Genomic DNA, 18,933 nt, shown 5'->3' with positions numbered 1-18,933 from the left:
TGCGCGCTGTGCAGCAGATCCATTCTCTCTTGGAGGATGCAAGCGTCGCGCTCCCTCAACTCGCACATCAGGGCTCGCTTCCATTGGTCCACGGCGCTCCTAAGCTCTTCTCTCTGATCCGCCGTCAGCACGTGATTCACGCCAGCGTGGCTGGCTTTTTCGCCGTCCGTGGCGGGGCAGTCCCGCTGCGGTAGCGCCTCGTACAACATGGCCTCCAGCTCCAGGATCCTCTGGGCCGCAATCCTCGTCCATCAGTGGTCCGGCGGGAGATTTGAGGGCGGCTTACCTTATGAGCCTGGTCCATGGAACACTTCCTGAAGTCCAACTCTTCATCCAGGTAGCCCTTCTGCTTGCAGAACATATCCTAGCACAGCTCAAGGTCAGAATTGTTGGGGCACATTGCCGGAGTTCCCCTTGGCTGATGTCGCGTGTCTGTCTACCTTCTCACTTTCAATGTCCAACATCTTCTGTTGAAGTGCTGACTTGGTCACTTTGATGTATTCTAACCACTGAGGAAAGGCTGCTGTCACATAAGCAGAATGCGAGAGCGTGCGTGGACGTGCGCGTTACCTTCTCGGCTAGGGTGAGAAGGGTCCTGGCGTGAATCACGACCACCTGCTCCTCGTTGGTGAGATTCTGCAAGAGCCCAAAGGCACAGCGTCAACAAGCTTCTTTCAGCGCAAAGCCTTCCAAAAGTCACATTTGAGCCGCCGAGTCTCGTGGAGTGCGAACATAAGGAGTTCGACATACACTTACGGCGTTATAGCCCAGGATGTCCAGCTTCTTCATCAGATCACTGATGACGATGTCCGGGGGAAAGGCGCAAGGAGCAATGTAAGGTGTTCTGGGACCTCGGGTTAAGGTTAGGGTTGCGAGGGACGCCTTACGTACGCTCACGCCCTCGGCCTCGCAGTAGATCTGCAAAGGGCTGAGGCCGTCTGGGAAACGGACTTGCAGAAACTTCAAGACGGGGGAGCGCCGCTCCCTCTCCTGAAAGGCAGAGGCATGCATCCGTCCGTCCGTCCGTCCGTCCGTCCGTCCGTCCGTCCGTCCGTCACATCTCTGGCCTCAACACGCTTGTGCGAGTCTTCCCACCTCCAGCTCCAGGATGCGGAACTCAAGCAGTTCGTTTTGGTCTCGGATATCCTGGATGTGCTCTTTCAGACGCGCTTCTTCCGCCTCCATCCGCCTGACCTGAAAAGACAGTCAGACCTCATCTGCGGGGCTTCCCGACAGGTGTGACGCCAAGCGACTCCGCCCAGCGCCTTTCTTTCCGTCACCTTTTCGGCCAACTGCTGATTGCTCTGACGCAGCAGCTGCTTCTCCTCCACCCACTTGACATTCTAGAAGAGACAAACGCGTGGACAGCTTTGGAATGTTGTGTCATTTTCATCCACAAATTCTTTGGTTGACTGGAAAATGACATTTGCTTTTCTCCGCATTTTCCCAGCCACGTTCGGGGGGGGGGGGGGGTTTGGTCCAGTAATGCCAGACGGATGAGTGACTGAAGAATGTAGCTATTTTGTCTGAGAAAAAGGTGTGCTCATTGATGAGCTTACCTGTCCTTGTTGCTTCAGCGCTGACTCCAGATCTGCTACTCTGCTTTGATAGTGACCCATTTCTACCATCAGCTTTTCTCTGGTCTGAAAGGAGGAGGAGGGAGGCTCCTCCTCCTCCTTTCAGACCAGAGAACACCCGAGGCTGGGTGAGAACGGGGAGGCTGCGACCCGGCCGGGGGTTGCGGGAAGGGGCGCCACCTTGATCTCCTTCTCGGCGTCGTAGTCCCCTTCGCTGGTCTGGGCTAGCAGAGCGTAGGCTCGTTGCAGCGCTTGATATTCTTGCGTCAGCTGGCGGTAGCGAAGCTCCGCCTCTTCATGCACACACCAATGCAACACAGCACTAGTACCAGAATCAGTCAGACCGGCGACAAAGCACCCGCGACGCAAAGACGAGTCCGATTCCAGGCTGAAGAGGAATGTTTGGTGCCAATACGCTGGCAGAAATGGCGGGCTACCTCTTCGGGTTCCGTGTCGGGGGTTCTGTCGGTGTGAAAAGACAAGGACGATCCGTCCGAGTCCACCAACACGTCTTCGTCGTAGCCGTAAAATGTTTCGATGACCTGCGGGCGCGGAAGCAAACATCTCTCTGAACAAACTGAAGCGACACCTCACGATGAATCGACGAGAGGAACGATAGCGAGAAAAAGGCCATTTCATCTTGCGCAACACCAAGCAGCCGCAAACAAACAGACTCACCTTGCAGGACCTCACGCTTTGTTCCTCCTCAGAGATTCTCGACGTCGGTATCGTAGCAGCAAATCTCTCTCCTGTCGACACAAATAATCCGCCTTTGAGATTCTTTGGATGCAAAGGGAACGAACGGCTCCGGCGCAGAAACAAACGCGACTCACAATGACATTTCTGACATGAGCTCCTGTCTCCAGAGCCTGAAAAACACGTCACCGGCGATGATTGGAGGGACGCTCGTCTTTTCCAAAAGTGACAACTACAGGGTGTGTCAGGGTTTTCCAGATTATCTTTATCGTATCATTGTGTTGCTTTGACTTTGACTGCGACCTGTAATAAATAATATTATTTATCCCTTATTTATCCCTATCGCTTATCCCTTCCTACACAAAGTCGTAAAACACCCCTTGCTATGTTTTGACTAGAGGTCAAGGGCTTCCTCTATTCAATCCACTCTTACACCCACCCTGTTTCTCTTAATTAAAATGCTCGTGCAGGAGCCGAGAGTCAGACTTCATTCGTACAACGGATGGACTCTCCACCTGCAGGTGTCCAAAAGAACTTACTTGTCTCCCGTGTGGTTCTTGCAAAATAAGTTGGAGCGAGCGCAACTCTAACAGGGTGCATTTTGCCACTAGCTGCCTACGGACAATGACGTCGCGCTCGCGGCTCATGGTTGACGGGCTGAGCAGCCGGGCAAGTCCGTCGTTTTCAGCGCACAGCGAGTGGCAAAGGCGCTGACAAAACGGGAGCTTTGAGCTGCTGAAAACGGCAAAACAAGTCTAAAGCGTGTTCAAACGCGTGCGCACAATGCTCCTGCTTGAAAGGTCGGAATTTAAGGGGCCAATTTTTTGGATGGCGGCCGCCGGCCAAGCTTTGGACGGAAAAGGTTTCCTGGCGACAGCGAGCGAGCGCGGCGCTGCCGTACGTGCACCGAGTCGCCTGCCTGAAGACCTTGGACAAGTCGTCGATGATGTGCCGCTGCTCCACAACTTGAAGGAACTCCATTTCACCGTCCTGCTGGCCGCAACCGCGGTCCAGGTCATTGAGCGAACTAGGCCTTCTCTGTGGAACACAAATGCAGTGGACTCTGTTGGCACGCCGCCGTTGTCCGCGTCGACTTACCAAGCTTGCCATCTCCTCGTTCTCCTGGGTGACAAAGCGCACTTTGTTTTCAAGGCGACACAGCACCAGCGAGAGTTCTTCATTCTTCCTGCTCAGGCGTTTGTTTTTGTACAGGAGTGGCAGAAACTGGCTTTCTGTTTCTCTCAGTCGCTTTAGCTGCAAGCATGAAGTGCGGGATGTGAAAGACGCACAACACGCGGGCCAGAACGTATCCATTCCTTTTGCATCGGTTTGAACGGAATCGTGGCTTTGGCTCCCAATAAAAGACATCTACCAGGCAACCGACTCGCCGCGCCGCTCAACTAATAAGCAAGCGCAATGGGTGCCTCGCTGGATGGCGCGCATCAAACGTAGCGCAAACCTTCAAGCGTGCCGTCAATAAATTACCAGTTCATTGCGCTCTTCAGAAAGCAGGGCGTTTCGATCCTCCAGTTTCCTGATGACTGCGCTGAGCTCAGCGATTTTCAGATGAAACCGTCGCGTGTCCCGATCCTCCTGAGACTGAAAACGCCCCGCAACACACACACACAAGCACTCGTTCAAAGTTCAAAACTGTTTTTGTGCTACCTTCCTCCAGCAACGAACTAAGTCATGCGTACTGCAAGTGTGTGATGAGGTGGCTTATGCAATGAAGAGGATTGCTAGTAGCGGCGTTGACCCCACTTCCAGGGTAGTTTAGGCCCGCCCTTTGGGAATCCCTCAGGGCAGCGATCTGCTGCTCGGCAGCCTGAGTCTGCAGCTGAAGGCGGTGGACGTGGCCGGCCCCAGGGCTTCATCCAAAACACTAACCGCTCTGTCTTTCAGCTTGATCTCATCCGTCTGGATATACAAACGGGGAGCGCTCAGGCAGGCGGGCAAACTCATTTGCCAGAATTGTGACAAAAACAAAGAGAGCAACCGGCCAATTTTTTTCTTGAATCGACTAGAACACCTTTGCTGTGACAAAAGCGAAGCGAGCAACCGGACATTTTCTTCTTGTGAAATAGAATAGAATAGAATGCCTTAGGTGTCATTGCACTGCAGGTATACAACGAAATTGGGAACATAGCCACGCACCGCGCATCTGATCAGTCCTACCAGTCGGCGGATCTCCCTCTCGCAGTCTCTCTTGGTTCGGCTCATCTCCTCCCGATGCTGGTGATGAGCCGATCGGAGCTCGGCCGCTCGGGACTGCCAGGCCTGCTGGGCCGCTGCCAGGGCTTCTTCCGCGCTCCTGGTGGAGGCGACACCGCTCGGTCTCCCGACACCGCCGCGTCTCCTCCACCTCCGCCAGCAAAGCGCCCCCCCTCCTCACCTGAGCAGACATTGCGCCACACCGGGCCGTTGAGACCGCAACGGAGCGCCGCGACGCTTACTGGGGACAAGCTACACAATACGGTAGCGGCCGCATCGAAGCCCGACGTGGCGTGCGGATAGTCAGACACGGATAGAGCGGATCACCTTGTCCATGGAGCCGTCCCTCAGGCTGAGGACCAAGGCATTCAGTCGCTGGATCTCTCCATCTTTGATTTTGATCACTCTCATCAGCTCCATTTCATGCTGCCGCAGTAATGTCTCCCTGGTAATGGCTAACTCTTTCTGCTTCTCCTCATGGAGTTTGCTTTTGAGTTCCGTCATGGCGGCGGTGGCACGGTGGTGCTCCGCCCGCAGGTCCTGACTTCTCTCTCTCTCCAGACAGCTGACCTGACATGACTTAGACTTAGACTTAGACAAACTTTATTGTCATCTTGTCTGCACATGGTGCATACAAAACGAAATTCCGTTGCATACGTCTTACAACAAAGTAGTGATATTGCAGTTGAATAGAAGTAACATATCCTATGAAAATATATATATATATATATATATATACATATACTATATATATATATATATATATATATATATATTAAAAATAAGTATAAAGTGCAGCAGTGATAATTATGCAATAGTGCAAGTAGGCAAAACAGTATTCAAGAGTGTGCAGAGGAATGCTAAACCATGTATTAAACTTCTATTTAAAGGGTTTATACAAGTTCAGTAAAGTTGGTAGTGCGAGATAGTGCAAGATAGAGGTCCGTAGTGTCATAAAGTACAGTTCTGTGAATGTGTGATGCAGAGTTCAGTTTAGAGCTCAACAGTTCTAGTGTTCAACAGTCTGATGACAGCAGGGAAAAAGCTGTTGCAGAACCTGGTGGACCTGCAGCGGATGCTGCAAACCTCTTCCCAGAGGGCAGCAGGGAGAACAGTCCATGGTGGGGGTGTGATGGGTCATTGATGATGTTACGGGCACGGGACATGCAGCGCTGAGATGAAATGTCCTGAATGGAGGGAAGAGGAGCCCCTATGATCCTCTCTGCTGTCCTCACCACTCTCCTCACGTTCTTCCAATCGGAGGCGGTGCAGCCTCCACACCACACAGAGAGACAGCTTGTCAGAATGCTCTCTATGGTGCTCCTGTAGAACGTCCTCATGATGGGTGGGGGCAGGTGGGCTCTCCTCATCCTCCGCAGGAAGTACAAGCGCTTCTGTGCCCTCTTGACCAGTGCCGTAGTGTTCATAGTCCAGGTGAGGTCTTCTGTGATGTGGACCCCCAGGAATTTGGTGCTGCTGACCACCTCCACAGCTGAGCTGTTGATGATCAGTGGAGCGTGGTGAGGCTGTTTTTTCCTGAAGTCGACGATGATCTCCTTCATCTTCTCCTCATTCAGGATCAGGCTGTTTTCTCTGCACCAGCCCACCAGCTGCTCCACCTCCTCTCTGTAGTCCAGGTCGTTGTTGTCTCTGATGAGCCCCACCACCGTTGTGTCGTCTGCTGACTTCACGATGTGATTGGTGGTGAACCTGAGGACGCAGTCGTGTGTCATCAGGGTGCACAGCAGGGGGCTCAGGACGCAGCCCTGAAGGGAGCCTGTGCTGAGGGTGATGACATCAGAGGTGTTCTGTCCGACCCGGACTGACTGAGGTCTGTTGGTGAGGAAGTCTAGCAGCCAGTTGCGAAGGGGGGTGTTGAAGCCCAGGTGTTCCAATTTTCCTACCAGATGCTGTGGGATGATGGTGTTAAACGCTGAGCTGAAGTCCAGGAACAGCCTCCGCACATGGGTGTTCTTCTCCTCCAGGTGAGCCAGGCTCAGGTGAAGAACGGAGGAGATGGCTTCCTGAGTGGAGCGGTTTTGCCGGTCGGCAAACTGGAACGGGTCAAATAATAGGGGGAGTCTGGAAACGATGTGACCTTTAAGCAGCCTTTCGAAGCACTTCATCATAACCGGAGTCAGTGCAACAGGCCGGTAATCATTAAATGAGGTGATTTGAGGTTTCTTCGGCACCGGAATGATGGAGGCAGTCTTAAAGCACGCCGGCACTGTGGCTTGGCCCAGCGAGGTGTTAAAAATGTCTGTGATGACCCCAGCCAGATGACTTGCACATTCCCTGAACACACGCCCAGGAATGTTGTCCGGGCCAGGTGCCTTACAGGGGTTGACTCTCCTCAGGGTCTTCGACACATCGGCGGAGTCAAGGCAGAGTACCTCCTCTTCCTGATGGGGGACAGTTTTAACTGCTGGAGTGCCGTTTAGTGCCTCGAACCTCCCAAAGAAGTTATTTAGACCATTTAGAAAGTCAGCATCAACTACACCCACCGGGGGGGGGGAGGGTGAGTTGTCGTCTGTAATCGCCCGTATGCCTTGCCACATACTCCTGATGTTTTTGACGTCGTGGAAACGATCCTGAAATTTTCGACTGCGGTCTCGCTTCGCTATCCTGATGGCACGGTTCAAGTTGGCTCTCGCTGTCCTCAGTGTCTCCTTGTCGCCAGACTTGAAGGCAGAGTTCCGCGCTCGTAGCGTTTGACGTACCTCCTCAGTCATCCAGGGTCGTTGGTTGCCCCGGGTGATGATATTCTTAGTGGTGCTGACGTCCTCGGTGCATTTGTTGATGTAGGCTGACACAGTCATGGCACACGCATGTCTAATCTACATCGGGAAAACTGGGAGGGAGGGAGGCAGGCAGGGAGGCAGGCAGGGAGGCAGGCAGGGAGGCAGGCAGTGTCTGTCTGTTGAGGTTTTCACCTTGTTCTTCTCCTGCTGAAGTTCTAACTGGACGTCCATCAGTTTGGTTCTCAGCTCGTCATTGGCGGCCTGAAGGGCGTCCGTTCGCTCCGCCTTGGCCCGCCCTGCCGGAGCTCGTTTGGACATCTCTTACTCGAGTCTCGCCCGGTCGTCAGTCAGAGATCACAACATTTGTACCTGGAGAGCACAAACGCAGCGCTGTTTTCCACTGGCTTCGAACTCAACTTCAATCGGTACCGTAACTTACAACATCATAAACATAGAACTAGCTTGACTTATTCATTGAATAAATGCATTTGGTTCTTCAAAACTGCATCACGCAACATAGCGTGACCGAGACGGCCGTTATCCACCTGCGTGAAGTTATTTGGTGAAATGAATGAGATGTTTAAGACACCATCGTTCTGTCTCTATGTAGATGAAGGGAAATAATCGATTGCTGAAGGTCCAAAGGTGTTGTGATAAACAAATAAACATATTAGTGATTAGTGACATATTTGTGATAAACATATTAGGCAGGATAATCACATATGTTAACGTGACTGCCCACACTGTATTTATTTATGGTTATTTGTTAAATCGAGTACTGTTAGACATGAAATAGGAAGTGTTTAACATAAATGGAAGACGAAAGGGGTACTCACCATTGTAGCTCCTGCTGGTCAATGATACGAGCCTCTTCTTGCAGTGGAAAACATACAGCCAACAAACACCGTGGAACCTAAAGGAATGAAATTAAACATTAACATTTAGCCTAAACCAACATTCACAGATACAACGCAACGCAAACTACACAAACGTAAATCTTTTTAAACACAATGAGTTGTACTTACCGTGTACGCTCTAGACGGTCCACTTGCAAGCAGAAAATAAAGATATTTCTGTTGATAATCGTCGTGTTTGTATCCGGTGTCTCGCTCAAGGCCATTGCGCCCACAGATTTGAATTTTGGCGAGGGTTCAGCCTATTGACGTCATTTCCGCGGTGTAATACCCGCATATCTGAAACGGCAAAGTTAAGAGTAGAGTTAAATAAAGTTTTTAGTCAACGCAATAATTTACAACCGTTGACCAGTCGAAATAATCGTCGAAATTTGGCGTCTGTGGCTGGAAGCAGACGCCGAGTTCGACATTCCTCCCAAACGCCACACTCCCTTGCTTTTCAGGGCTAAAAAAAAACAGTTGTAATTACCTTGTACGCTCTAGACGGTCAAGTTGCAAGCTGAAAACAAAAATATTTGCCTTGTAAGTCATCGTGTTACTAACCGCTGTGTCTTGTTTGCCAGAATTGCCGCTTTCCTACTTCCTGTTGCAAGCCACGCCCACGGATTATAATTTTGCCGTGAGTTCCGCCTATTGACGTCATGTCCGCGTCACATGACTGCGACGTAATATTATCTAAAACTGTTTGTGCGGTATTGTGTTGTTCTGTGCGGTATTGTGTTATTCTGTGCGGCGTCGTGTTGTTCTGTGCGGCGTCGTGTTGTTCAGTGCGACGTCGTGTTGTTCAGTGCGGCATGGTGTTGTTCAGTGCGGCATGGTGTTGTTCAGTGCGGCATGGTGTTGTTCAGTGCGGCATAATGTTGTTCAGTGCGGCATAATGTTGTTCAGTGCGGCATGGTGTTGTTCAGTGCGGCATGGTGTTGTTCAGTGCGGCATGGTGTTGTTCAGTGCGGCATAATGTTGTTCAGTAGGCCATAATGTTGTTCAGTGCGGCATGGTGTTGTTCAGTGCGGGATGGTGTTGTTCAGTGCAGGATGGTGTTGTTCAGTGCGGCATGGTGTTGTTCAATGCGGCATGGTGTTGTTCAGTGCGGGATGGTGTTGTTCAGTGCAGGATGGTGTTGTTCAGTGCGGCATGGTGTTGTTCAATGCGGCATGGTGTTGTTCAGTGCGGCATGGTGTTGTTCAGTGCGGCATGGTGTTGTTCAGTGCGGCATGGTGTTGTTCAGTGCGGAATGGTGTTGTTCAGTGCGGCATGGTGTTGTTCAGTGTGGGATGGTGTTGTTCAATGCGGGATCGTGTTGTTCAGTACGGGGTGGTGTTGTTCAGTGCAGGATGGTGTTGTTCAGTGCAGGATGGTGTTGTTCAGTGCGGCATGGTGTTGTTCAATGCAGGATCGTGTTGTTCAGTGCAGCATGGTGTTGTTCAGTGCAGCATGGTGTTGTTCAGTGCGGCATGGTGTTGTTCAATGCGGCATGGTGTTGTTCGGTGCGGGATGGTGTTGTTCAGTGCGGCATGGTGTTTTTCAGTGCGGCATAATGTTGTTCAGTGCAGCATGGTGTTGTTCAGTGCGGCATGGTGTTGTTCAGTGCGACATAATGTTGTTCAGTGCGGCATAATGTTGTTCAGTGCGGCATGGTGTTGTTCAGTGCGGCATGGTGTTGTTCAGTGCGGCATGGTGTTGTTCAGTGCGGCATGGTGTTGTTCAGTGCGGCATGGTGTTGTTCAGTGCAGGATGGTGTTGTTCAGTGCAGGATGGTGTTGTTCAATGCGGCATGGTGTTGTTCAGTGCGGGATGGTGTTGTTCAGTGCAGGATGGTGTTGTTCAGTGCGGCATGGTGTTGTTCAGTGCGGAATGGTGTTGTTCAGTGCGGCATGGTGTTGTTCAGTGCGGCATGGTGTTGTTCAGTGCGGCATGGTGTTGTTCAGTGCAGGATGGTGTTGTTCAATGCGGGATGGTGTTGTTCAGTGCGGGATGGTGTTGTTCAGTGCAGGATGGTGTTGTTCAGTGCGGCATGGTGTTGTTCAATGCGGCATGGTGTTGTTCAGTGCAGGATGGTGTTGTTCAGTGCGGCATGGTGTTGTTCAATGCGGCATGGTGTTGTTCAATGCGGCATGGTGTTGTTCAGTGCGGCATGGTGTTGTTCAGTGCGGCATGGTGTTGTTCAGTGCAGCGTAATGTTGTTCAGTGCGGCATGGTGTTGTTCAGTGCGGAATGGTGTTGTTCAGTGCGGCATGGTGTTGTTCAGTGCGGGATGGTGTTGTTCAGTGCGGCATGGTGTTGCTCAGTGCGGCATGGTGTTGTTCAGTGCGGGATGGTGTTGTTCAGTGCGGCATGGTGTTGTTCAGTGCGGCATGGTGTTGTTCAGTGCGGCATAATGTTGTTCAGTGCGCCATAATGTTGTTCAGTGCGGCATGGTGTTGTTCAGTGCGGGATGGTGTTGTTCAGTGCAGGATGGTGTTGTTCAGTGCGGCATGGTGTTGTTCAATGCGGGATCGTGTTGTTCAGTGCGGCATGGTGTTGTTCAGTGCGGCATGGTGTTGTTCAGTGCGGCATGGTGTTGTTCAGTGCGGCATGGTGTTGTTCAGTGCGGCATAATGTTGTTCAGTGCGGCATAATGTTGTTCAGTGCGGCATAATGTTGTTCAGTGCGGCATAATGTTGTTCAGTGCGGGATGGTGTTGTTCATTGCGGCATGGTGTTGTTCAGTGCGGCATGGTGTTGTTCAGTGCGGCATGGTGTTGTTCAGTGCGGGATGGTGTTGTTCAGTGCAGGATGGTGTTGTTCAGTGCGGCATGGTGTTGTTCAATGCGGCATGGTGTTGTTCAGTTCGGGATGGTGTTGTTCAGTGCGGCATGGTGTTGTTCAGTGCGGCATAATGTTTTTCAGTGCGGCATGTTGTTGTTCAGTGCGGCATGGTGTTGTTCAGTGCAGCATAATGTTCAGTGCGGCATGGTGTTGTTCAGTGCGGAATGGTGTTGTTCAGTGCGGCATGGTGTTGTTCAGTGCGGCATGGTGTTGTTCAGTGCGGCATGGTGTTGTTCAGTGCGGCATGGTGTTGTTCAGTGCGGGATGGTGTTCAATGCGGGATCGTGTTGTTCAGTGCGGCATGGTGTTGTTCAGTGCGGCATGGTGTTGTTCAGTGCGGCATGGTGTTGTTTAGTGCGGCATGGTGTTGTTCATTTCGGCATAATGTTGTTCAGTGCGGCATAATGTTGTTTAGTGCGGCATGGTGTTGTTCAGTGCGGGATGGTGTTGTTCAGTGCGTTATAATGTTGTTCAGTGCGGCATGGTGTTGTTCAGTGCGGCATGGTGTTGTTCAGTGCGGCATGGTGTTGTTCAGTGCGGCATGGTGTTGTTCAGTGCGGCATAATGTTGTTCAGTGCGGCATAATGTTGTTCAGTGCGGGATGGTGTTGTTCAGTGCGGGATGGTGTTGTTCAGTGCGGCATGGTGTTCAATGCGGAATGGTGTTGTTCAGTGCAGGATGGTGTTGTTCAGTGCGGCATGGTGTTGTTCAGTGCGGCATAATGTTGTTCAGTGCGGCATGGTGTTGTTCAGTGCGGCATGGTGTTGTTCAGTGCGGCATGGTGTTGTTCAGTGCGGCATGGTGTTGTTCAGTGCGGCATGGTGTTGTTCAGTGCGGCATGGTGTTGTTCAGTGCGGCATGGTGTTGTTCAGTGCGGCATAATGTTCAGTGCGGCATAATGTTGTTCAGTGCGGCATAATGTTGTTCAGTGCGGCATAATGTTGTTCAGTGCGGCATGGTGTTGTTCAGTGCGGGATGGTGTTGTTCAGTGCAGGATGGTGTTGTTCAGTGCGGCATGGTGTCTTTCAGTGCGGCATGGTGTCGTTCAGTGCGGCATGGTGTCTTTCAGTGCGGCATGGTGTCGTTCAGTGAGGCATGGTGTTGTTCAGTGCGGCATGGTGTTGTTTAGTGCGGCATGGTGTTGTTCAGTGCGGGATGGTGTTGTTCAGTGTGGCATGGTGTTCAGTGCGGCATGGTGTTGTTCAGTGCGGTATCGTGTTGTTCAGTGCGGTATCGTGTTTCTCAGTGCGGTATCGTGTTGTTCAGTGCAGTATCGTTGTGTTGTTCGTATTGTGTTGTGTTGTTCGTAATGTGTTGTGTTGTTCGTATTGTGTTGTGTTGTTCGTATTGTGTTGTGTTGTTCATATTGTGTTGTTCATATTGTGTTGAGTTGTTCGTATTGTGTTGTGTTGTTCGTATTGTGTTGCCTTTAACACTTAGCCTCTAACACTTAGCCTCTAACACTTAGCCTCTAGCATCTAGAAGGTAAATAAATAGGAAGGAAGGACTCACCGGTGACGTCTTCGCCCACGTCCAAGCGTTGTACTTTGTATTTTCATCCTTCTGACAGTGGAAAACATAGCCAACAAACACCGTGGAACCTAAACGAATGAAAGAAAACTATCATTTGGCCACAACCAACATTCACAGATACAACACAATGTGACGTGCGGGGTTGAGGTTAAAGGTTGAGTGAAGGGCCCTCGTTTTAAACTACTTTTTTGAAAAGGATTGGGAACAAGTAAGACGTATTTAATTTATTTAATGGGAAGTAGTAAGAGCTATTGAATTTAATCTATGTATTATATTCTATTGTATTGTATTCTGTTGTATTCTTTTGGATTGTATTCACACTAACCCCACTAAAACTTCAGCCCACAAAAACTCGCCTCTGGCGCCTAGCCTCTGGCACTTAGCCTCTAACACTTAGCCTTTAACACTTAGCCTTTAACACTTAGCCTTTAACACTTAGCCTAGAAGGTGAATAAATAGGGTTAAAGGTTGAGTGAAGGGCCCTCGTTTTAAACTACTGTTTTGAAAAGGAGTGGGAACAAGTAAGACGTATTTAATTTATTTAATGGGAAGTAGTAAGACTTATTAAATTTATTTAATCTACTTTTCTTCCCAGGCAAAATTTGATGTGCTGCAATTCCAAATTTCCAAAGTGAATGAAGGAATGAAGTCCTTTAAATTATGATTTTGTATAAATACTAGGCATTAACACAAAATCGACGGCACAAAATGGGCAGACTTTACTTGTTTGAAAAGGACTGGTTACAAGACAGACTTTTTTAATTTATTTAATGGGAAGAAGACTTAGTTTAATTGATCTATTTTTGTTCCCTGGCAAAATTCGATTTGCTGCAATTCCAAATTTCCAAAGTGAATGAAGGCAAGAAGTCGTTTAAATTATGATTTTGTTTAAATACTAGGCATGGACACAAAATCTACGGCACAAAATGGGCAGACTTTACTTGTTTGAAGAGGACTGGTTACAAGACAGACTTTTCTGATTTATTTATTGGGAAGAAGACTTATTTAGTTTATTTAATCTATTTTTGTTCCCTGGCAAAATTGGATTTGCTGAAACTGTATTTTGCCAAATCTTGCCTTGAGACCTGATAGGAAGTATTAAACGCTTAGTTAAATCAATACAAGTTGGTAGTAAGAGCGAGTAATGTTGGTTGAACCGATGAATGAAGGTTGAAAGCAATTTAAATTATGACTTTGTATAAATACTAGATATTAACAGAACATCTACTGCGCGAAATGGGCAGAGTTTACTTGTTTGAGAAGGAGTGGCTTATTCAAAACTAAGATTTATTTAATCTGTTTGTTCCCAGGCAAAATTGGATGTGATGCAATTCCAAATTTCACCACATGACGGTGCCCAATTTCGACTTCATAGGACATATTAAACACTTAGCTTGTTATTATGTTCAAGGTAATCAGATTTGTTTATTATTCTAATGGCCTCTTCAAAACTATTCTGGATTACTACTTTGGATCTATTCTACATTACTTGGCAACAACATACTCTGTAACAGATTAGGCAGTATAATCATATATGTTAACTTGAGAGTGCCCACACTCAATCTACTTATTGTGATGTGTTAAATCAATTACTGTTAGACATTATTTGTCTGATAATCTACCAAATCTTTGAATTGAAGAATTTGTGATTTAATTAATAGCTTGTTGTTATGTTCAGGGTAATCAGACTTGTATATAATTCTAATGGCCTTCTTTTGAAAACTATTCTGAATTACAACTTTGGATCTTATATTACTTTGCAACAATCTACTCGGTGACAGATTAGGCAGTATAATCACATATGTTAACTTCAGTGCCCACACTGTATTTATTTATGGTTATTTGTTAAATCAAGTACTGTTAGACATGAAATAGGAAGTGTTTAACATAAATGTTATGGCTACTCACCATTGTAGCTCGCTCCTGGTCAATGATACGAGCCTCTTCTTGCAGTGGAAAACTTGCAGCCAACAAACACCGTGGAACCTAAAGGAATGAAATTAAACATTAACATTTCGCCTCGACCAATTTTCACACGTACAACGCAACGCGGCTACACTTCTGCTATTACAAACGTAAATCTCCTTAAACACAATGAGTGTTACTTACCGTGTACGCTCTAGACGGTCCAGTTGCAAGCAGAAAATAAAGATATTTCTGTTGATAATCGTCGCTGCTCAGTGGCTCACGGCCATCGCGCCAACAGATTTGAATTTTGGCGGAGGTTCCGGCAATTACGTCATATCCGCGGCACATGACTGCGACGTAATACCCGCTTATCTGAAACGGCAGTTAAAAGTAGAGTTACATCAAGTTTTCTTGGAACCTAAACGAATGAAAGAAAACTATCATTTGGCCACAACCAACATTCACAGATACAACACAACGTGCGGGGTTGAGGTTAAAGATTGAGTGAAGGGCCCTCGTTTTAAACTACTGTTTTGAAAAGGAGTGGAAACAAGTAAGACGTATTTAATTTATTTAATGGGAAGTAGTAAGACTTATTAAATTTATTTAATCTACTTTTCTTCCCAGGCAAAATTTGATGTGCTGCAATTCCAAATTTCCAAAGTGAATGAAGGAATGAAGTCCTTTAAATTATGATTTTGTATAAATACTAGGCATAAACACAAAATCGACGGCACAAAATGGGCAGACTTTACTTGTTTGAAAAGGACTGGTTACAAGACAGACTTTTTTAATTTATTTAATGGGAAGAAGACTTATTTAGTTTAATTGATCTATTTTTGTTCCCTGGCAAAATTCGATTTGCTGCAATTCCAAATTTCCAAAGTGAATGAAGGAAAGAAGTCGTTTAAATTATGATTTTGTTTAAATACTAGGCATAGACACAAAATCTACGGCACAAAATGGGCAGACTTTACTTGTTTGAAGAGGACTGGTTACAAGACAGACTTTTCTGATTTATTTAATGGGAAGAGGACTTATTTAGTTTATTTAATCTATTTTTGTTCCCTGGCAAAATTGGATTTGCTGAAATTGTATTTTGCCAAATCTCGATTTGAGACCTGATAGGAAGTATTAAACGCTTAGTTAAATCAATACAAGTTGGTAATAAGAGCGAGTAATGTTGGTTGAACCGATGAATGAAGGTTGAAAGCAATTTAAATTATGACTTTGTATAAATACTAGATATTAACAGAACATCTACTGCGCAAAATGGGCAGAGTTTACTTGTTTGAGAAGGAGTGGTTTATTCAAAACTAAGATTTATGTAATCTGTTTGTTCCCAGGCAAAATTGGATGTGATGCAATTCCAAATTTCACCACATGATGGTGCCCAATTTTGACTTCATAGGACATATTAAACACTTAGCTTGTTATTATGTTCAAGGTAATCAGATTTGTTTATCATTCTAATGGCCTCTTCAAAACTATTCTGGATTACTACTTTGGATCTATTCTACATTACTTGGCAACAACATACTCTGTAACAGATTAGGCAGTATAATCACATATGTTAACTTGAGAGTGCCCACACTCAATCTACTTATCGTGATGTGTTAAATCAATTACTGTTAGACATTATTTGTCTGATAATCTACCAAATCTTTGAATTGAAGAATTTGTGATTTAATTAATAGCTTGTTCAGGGTAATCAGACTTGTATATAACTCTAATGGCCTTCTTTTGAAAACTATTCTGAATTACAACTTTGGATCTTATATTACTTTGCAACAATCTACTCGGTGACAGATTAGGCAGTATAATCACATATGTTAACTTCAGTGCCCACACTGTATTTATTTATGGTTATTTGTTAAATCAAGTACTGTTAGACATGAAATAGGAAGTGTTTAACATAAATGTTATGGCTACTCACCATTGTAGCTCGCTCCTGGTCAATGATACGAGCCTCTTCTTGCAGTGGAAAACTTGCAGCCAACAAACACCGTGGAACCTAAAGGAATGAAATTAAACATTAACATTTCGCCTCGACCAATTTTCACACGTACAACGCAACGCGCCTACACTTCTGCTATTACAAACGTAAATCTCCTTAAACACAATGAGTGTTACTTACCGTGTACGCTCTAGGCAAAATTGGATGTGATGCAATTCCAAATCTATCTGAAACGGCAGTTAAAAGTAGAGTTACATCAAGTTTTCTTTTTTAATCAACACAATCATTTACAACCGTTGACCAGAAAGAATCGTCGAAATTCGACGTCCCCCACAAACGCCACGCTCACTCGCTTTTCAGGGCAACAAAAGTACTTCTTTTTAAAAACGATGAGTTGTACTTACCGTGTACGCTCTGGACGGTCCAGTTGCAAGCAGAAAATAAAAATATTTCTCTTGTTAGTCGTATGTTACCATCCGCTGTGTCTTTGTCAACATCGCCGCCGTTTTCCTACTTCCTGCTGCGAGCCACGCCCACGGATTTAAATTTGGGCGGAAGCTCTTTCCATTGGCGTCGTTTTCGCGTATAGCAAATCCGATTGGTTGGGAAGGGGGCACGGTTATGCAGCCGAGGGGTCCTGTGATCGGTGGGATGTAAAGTAGGCGTCGACGTCACGTCCGCGTCACGTGACCACGACGTGGCAGACGTCATATAGCAACCGCTGTTTTGTTTAGTAGACTTACAGTTGTTATGCATTGACATAATGGCGCACACACCAAATAGATTTAAATAAATTAAATAATTCTTCTGCCCACTCTCTTTTAAACAAGTTAACTCTCCCCGCGGATTTGAATTCCGGCGAAAGTTACGCCCATCGACGTCACGTATGTCACGTGACCACGACGTGGCAGATGTCATATAGCAACCGCTGTTTTGTTTAGTAGATTTACAGTTGTTATGCATTGGCATAATGGTGTGCACTCAAAATAGATTTAAATAAATTAAATATTTCTTCTGCCCACTCCCTTTTAAACAAGTTAACTCTGCCCACGTCCATTGACGTCTTGTCTGCGTCACGTGACGACGACGTAGCGACGTCATATAGTAACCGCTGTTTTGATCAGTAGACTTACAGTTATTATGCGTTGACATAATGGCGCACTGGTTAGCATGGCCACCTCTTAAGCATGATGTTGCGGGTTCGACGCCTGATCAATGTTAGCATGGAGTGAGCTGAAGTGCATGGCGCTGAAGATTTGAATCTTTGAAATGCGCTGAGGTCTGACATATCAGGCAGAATGGTTTGCCATCACGTTCAACAAAAAATAGAAACTTTCCCACTCTGATTAAAACGTCCTGTGTTCATCTACGTATTTTCGTTTTGCTGTGCATCTTTTCCCTGCCATTTCGAGAGCCCAATTGACACTCATAGTTTAAAGAAATGTGTTTGCCCATCCTACTTTGTGGAATTTCACCACATGCGCTTTTGACCAAAATACCAAATTGAACTCAAGTGAAGCCAACACGCACAACCCCCCCCCCCCCCCCCACACACACACACACAAATGTTGATATGAACATAAAAGAGCCGCATGCGGTTCGGGAGTTGCGGCTTGGCCAAACCTGTACTATACAACTTTATTTGTATAAAATTTTCACAACAGCTGTCACACAAACAAAGCGGGAAAAAACGAAGACGTGCGTGTTCCGCCCACGCTGGATTTATTTGCACCTTTGAAAAGACACCGTATTGCCGCAGATGTGGCAAAGAGTACTTTTGGGCATCTGAGACGGAAGGATGTCCAAAGCATCACGTCACCTGCTCTGGTAGGCATGGTGGTGGGACGTTGAGGTCAACCGCTTTGGGGTTGGCTGAATCTTTGATCGCAGGATGCCACACACTTGAAGACAGAAGCAGAAAAGCAGAGCTAAATGCAAAATGTACTCACCGGTGACTCCAATTTTTTTCCCCCCTGAAGAAACAGCTGGACGGGTGGCCCCGGCTGGCCAGTGGGACTCTTGTTATTCTGACCCTTTTTAGTGCGCGTTTGGGGCAACAACCGTTTTTTGTGGCGCTCTCTTCTGGTTCAAAAGTGCCCTGCATGTGAATTTGCTTTTCCTGCCTTCTGATTGGATGAGCGCCGGTGTGACGCGGTGCCTCTGTCACCGTGGCGGGGGGTATACGTTGGCATCGGAGCGTCTGCCAACGTCTGAGACCGGCTGGCAGTGTATCGGAGGTGTCGAGTGCGGTGCCGCTGGAGCTCACTCACCAGCTGGTGTTAGGGCCACAGAATGAAGGCCAAGGAGAAGAATAGAAAGAGAAACAGAAACTTCTCCTCCAATTGTTTGATTTGTCTCTTCTGAGCTTCGATGAATTCTTTCAGCTCTTTGTTCCTCTAGGACGGACAAATGGAAAGTGGCATTCAAAAGCCAGTAAGCGTGCAAGTAAGTGCCGGGCTGGCTTTGGGCCCTTACCTGTTGCGCGCTGTGCAGCAGATCCATTCTCTCTTGGAGATTGCAAGCGTCGCGCTCCCTCAACTCGCACATCAGGGCTCGCTTCCATTGGTCCACGGCGCTCCTAAGCTCTTC

At 47.4% G+C, this 18,933-nt stretch overlaps 1 pseudogene; it reads right to left on the bottom strand.

Moving 5' to 3' along the window:
• Positions 1-439: 439 nt before the first annotated feature.
• LOC137839987 (janus kinase and microtubule-interacting protein 3-like) lies at positions 440-18,907 on the bottom strand (annotated as a pseudogene).
• Between the last annotated feature and the right edge of the window lie 26 nt (positions 18,908-18,933).

Source organism: Syngnathus scovelli, unplaced genomic scaffold, assembly GCF_024217435.2.
Source record: "Syngnathus scovelli strain Florida unplaced genomic scaffold, RoL_Ssco_1.2 HiC_scaffold_30, whole genome shotgun sequence".
Taxonomy (NCBI): domain Eukaryota; kingdom Metazoa; phylum Chordata; class Actinopteri; order Syngnathiformes; family Syngnathidae; genus Syngnathus; species Syngnathus scovelli.
Note: the sequence above shows the minus strand (reverse complement) of the source record. Positions and strands in the feature narration are given on the sequence as shown.